At 42.1% G+C, this 4,848-nt stretch overlaps 1 pseudogene; it reads left to right on the plus strand.

Annotated features, from left to right (window-relative positions):
- The first annotated feature begins 505 nt into the window (after window positions 1-505).
- Window positions 506-1,442, plus strand: LOC105875683 (serine/threonine-protein phosphatase 2A catalytic subunit alpha isoform pseudogene; annotated as a pseudogene).
- The last annotated feature ends 3,406 nt before the right edge of the window (window positions 1,443-4,848 follow it).

Raw genomic sequence — 4,848 nt, forward strand, 5'->3', positions numbered from 1 at the left:
AAATGCCTAAAGAACTCCTATGACTAAACAACAACAACCCCGTACAAACAACCTGATTAAAAAACAGGCAAAGGGGTTAAATGGACATGTCTCAAAAGAAGATATACAAATGGTCAATAAGCACATGAAAAGATGTTCAACATCACTATTATAGAAATATCCATCAAAGTAACAATGAGATGCCACTTCACATTATTATAACTCTTAATTAAAAAAAAAAAAAACAGAAAATAACTGTTGGCAAGGATCGGAGAAATTAGAACCATTGCACACTGCTGGTGAGAATGTGAAATGCTACAATTGCTATGGAAAACAGTACAGACATTCCTCAAAAAATTAAAAATAGAGAGAGCCGCGCTCTGGCGCTAGGACAAGCGGAGGCGGCACAGCGGGCCAGCGCCGAGCAACCGCCAGAGGCCACAGAAGTCCCCCCGCCCCAGGGCTGGCGGCAGCGTGTGCGTGGGACCCGTGTGCAGGCAGTGGTGCGGTTGGGGCGGGCGGCATCATGGAGGAGGTGGTGTTCACCAAGGAGCTGGACCAGTGGATGGAGCAGCTGAAGGACTGCAAGCATCTCTCCGAGTCCCAGGTGGAGAGCCTCTGCGAGAAGGCCAAAGAAATCCTGACAAAAGAATCCAACCTGCAGGAGGCTCGATGTCCAGTCACTGTCTGTGGAGCCGTGCACCGGGCAATTTCATGATCTCATGGCACTGTTTCGAATTGGTGGCAAATCACCAGATACAAATTACTAGTTTGTGGGAGATCATGTTGACAGAGGGTATCATTCAGTTGAAACAGTTACACGGCTTGCAGCTACCATTCTTCAAGGGAATCACAAGAGCAGACAGAACACACAAGTTCATGGTTTCTGTGATGAGTGTTTAAGGAAATATGGAAATGCAAATGTTTGGGAATATTTTACAGACCTTTTCGACTGTCTGCCTCTCGCTGCCTTGGTGGATGGGCGGTTCTTCTGTCTACATGGTGGCCTCTCTCTGTCCGTAGATACACTGGATCACATCAGAGCACTCGATCGCCTACAAGAAGCTCCCCATGAGGGTCCAGTGTGTGACCTGCTGTGTGGTCAGATCCAGATGACCGTGGTGGTTGGGCTATATTTCCTCGAGGAGCTGGTTACACCTTTGGGCAAGATATTTCTGAGACATTTCATCAGGCCAATGGCCTCACGTTGGCGTCAAGAGCTCACCAGTTGGTGATGGAGGGATAGAGCTGGTGCCATGAGCAGAATGTAGTGATGATTTTCAGTGCTCCAAACCACTGTTATTGTTGTGGTCACCAAGCTGCAATCATGGAACTTGATGATACTCTAAAATACTCTCTCTTGTGGTTTGACAGCACCCGGTAGAGGTGAGCCACATGTCACTCCTCGTACTCCAGACTACGTCCATTTCCCAGCTTCCAGGGTTTCCTGGCGTCTTCTATGAATCCTCTAGTACCTGCACTTCACAGGATGACAGACGCTGTGGCAGACACACCAGGGCCCACCTGGAGGCTGCAGTGGTGGAGCGGGGACCCCAGCTAGGTGCCGCCCCCTCTCCTTTTTATCTGCTAACTCTCTCTAGCACATGGAAGCATGTGCTTATAGGCCTCAATATTCGTTTTGGCAGAGAAACGTCAGGAGTGCAATGGGGATATTTTGAAAATATTAATCTGATACAGTTTTGTTCACCTTTAGTGCCTAAATTATAAGACTGAGCATTAATCTTATTATTCGGAGAAAGAGAGGATGGTTGCTTCTAAAAATAGCAAAGATACCGTTTTTCATAGTCCATTCTTAGAGAGTAGTTTCCACATTAGAACATTCCAAAATATAGAATGTGGTATTGTTTTTTCAAACAAGGCCATCTGGCTCAAATGCCTGTGCTTAAGATGACACATTCTTCATGTTTCCCAGTTGGGGGTGAGATGGCTCCAGCACCTTGGGTTCTTATATAAGCAAACCCAAACCCAATTTAACATGCACAGTAAAACAAAACTTAAGGTTAATCAGAATCTACCAACTAACCATTAACTAGGGACTTTCCATTTTAACCAAATATTTTTTTTTTGGTTTGCTTCTACAAACACCTAATAAAAATTTCCCCTTGTGCTCCCTTTGGTGGAACACTGAACCACTCGTGATCTGCTGCTGCCCAATCCATGAATCACTGAATGCTCAAATAAGCTCATTAAAATTTTAGTGTGCCTAAGTTTATCTTTTAACATAATCAACCAACAAACAAAAATTCCACAGAGATATGTTGCTTCTAATGGTTCTGCTGGGGGCAGGTCGCTCTGGCCTTTAAAGTTGATCAACATGGTGATACTACATTTCCATCAGTATGCTGGAACTTGTATAATGCTAGCCAAGAAGTGTTGGTTATAAAGAAAAGAATCCTCTTTCTTCGTCTAACTAAGAGCAAAACCTCCTGCCTGTAGGGCAAAAAAGCAGGATAGTATAGGCAAGGCAGCATCCAGAATACATTTTTCTTAGTCCCAAAAGTTCTTGCTGCATGTTAGCTTTCCCCTTGGGGTGCCTATTTAGGCACAGTTAACGAACATTTGTTACTTAATAAATGATTTGTACTATATATGTCTCCTAGACATACAATTATCTTGGCCTTTTCAATACTCTCAAAGATATACAAAGATCCCACAAAAATTAAGATACCGCCCATTTCAAAAACACCAAATATATATTACATTATTTTGATAAAATCATAGGATTTAATCACCAGTTCAAAGGGGCAGAGAGCCATCCTTGAACAGCTGAGATTGATTACGTTGGGGCTCAGAATGTGACACCCCAAATTATGGTGCTTTGGTGTGCTGAGTTTGAACTGAAGGAAATTAAACTCCCTCCCATCCTTCTGTCTCCTGCCTCACTTCCCCACCTTACCTCCCCATGGAAGCAAAGCAAGTCACAGAAACCAGAATGCTCCTTCCCCAACTTGGGACATAGAAACTGAAACTCCTGTCTCCCAAAGCCAACTATAAAACCTAGAAGGTCACCTGGCTGGAAATGAAGACCATTCTTCTAAGTGAAGTATCACAAGAATGGAAAAACATCACGTGTACTCAATACTAAATTGGAACTAATCCATCAACACTTAATGTGCACACAAGGAAGTCAAACTCAACAGAAATCAAGTCGCTGGGAGCGGAGAGGAGGGGATGGGTAAATTCACACCTAACGGGCACAAGGCACACTCTCTGGGTGAAGGGCACACTTATAACTCTGACTCAAACTGTACAAAAGCAAATTATGTAACCAAAACACGTGTGCCTCCATAATATTCTGAAATTTAAAAAAAAAAACCAAAAAACCCTAGAAGGTCATTCTCTCCCTTCTCCCTTAAAGACCCTCATTACAGAAAGGTCCTGCCCCATTCCCAGGAGGAAAGAATGCTACACAGAGACGCCAAGAAGAATCAAAACAGGTTCTGCTGGGCCCTCCCCACACTTCGATCTATTGCCATTACATCATACCCTTTTGTCCAAACACATTTCAACGCGGCTGTTCATTCTTCATGGAGCCTAACCATAAAAATAGACAGTTCTCCTTGGACCTTTGGGTCTTTATTTCTGAAGGCTCCTGTGTCTCCTAAACTTTGATTAAATAAGTTGGTTATGCTTTTCTCTTATTAATCTGCCTTTTGTTATAGGAATGTCAGCCATTACGCTTATGGTGGGTGAGGAAAGACATCACAATTTTCCATCCCTACAATGAGATACTGAAGTTATCAGATAATAGACTTTTGACTGATGTTTGACAGTGCTTTTATTCCAGACATTAGTAACTGGACTAGCATTTTTGGATTGGGGCCCTTCTTTTAGACAGACTTCATCTCTCACGCCTACAGGATTTTCCAAACCTTTGCTCATCTGCTGGGACTTTCTATCTGAAGTATTTTAAGTTTTTTTTTTTTTTCTTTTAGCCAAACCCTTTATAGGGATATATCCTTCTCAAGCATTTTAGGTTTCTTTTTCTGCCTACCATTTATAACAAGGCACCCTTTTAAAATTGATTCTATGATCTTTTTTCTTTCTTTACCTAAGCACTTGATGTAATTAACTTCCTGTCATTAGTCAGTGACTACTTCCTTCTCCCCAGTATGGGCACTCTTGGAAGTCGTCTTAAGCTATTGTTCCATGAATAATTCTGCTGAATTAACCCTATTAGTGAGTACAAATGAGCATGTTTAACAACACAGTGCCAACTTTTTATCCAGTCTCCCCCAAAGTTCCACATCCTGACCTCAGTCAAGTGACCTCTCTCTCTCAATTAACCTCTGCTTATTGGAGATGGCCCAGTGACAACTGTTATAAGGTTGTTGTTTGCCTGTTTCTTAAGCCTCCTGGAGTGAAGTGCTGACACACTGTTAGACATGCTCATGTATGTTAAATCCAATGTTTCTGGGAGCCGGGGAACAGGCAGGGGTCAGTTGGATTTCGACAATGACCCAATATGCCTGCACATAACTGACATCATCTGAGATCATAGCAGAAATCTGAGACAGAAATAGGAACATAAAATTATTTAGAAAATAATTCCACCAACCCTAATTATATTCTTCTGTTATTCTTTCTCAAAGCACACCATTCTTTTCTGTCAGCACATTTATAATAATTCTAGCGATATGGTTGAGTCCTTATTTGTTAATGTTCATCTTCCTTACGAGTCAGGGAGCTCCAAGAGAACAAGAATCACATCCTTATTTTTTTAAGGTATTTTTTTACCTACATAGAAGTAAGTCTTAAGTATACAGGTGAATGAATTTTCACCACTCAAGATAGAGAACATTTTCACTATCCAGAAAGTTCTTTCATGTCACTTTCAAGTCAATATTC

The sequence above is a fragment of the Microcebus murinus genome, chromosome 7 (genome assembly GCF_040939455.1).
Source record: "Microcebus murinus isolate Inina chromosome 7, M.murinus_Inina_mat1.0, whole genome shotgun sequence".
Lineage (NCBI taxonomy): Eukaryota > Metazoa > Chordata > Mammalia > Primates > Cheirogaleidae > Microcebus > Microcebus murinus.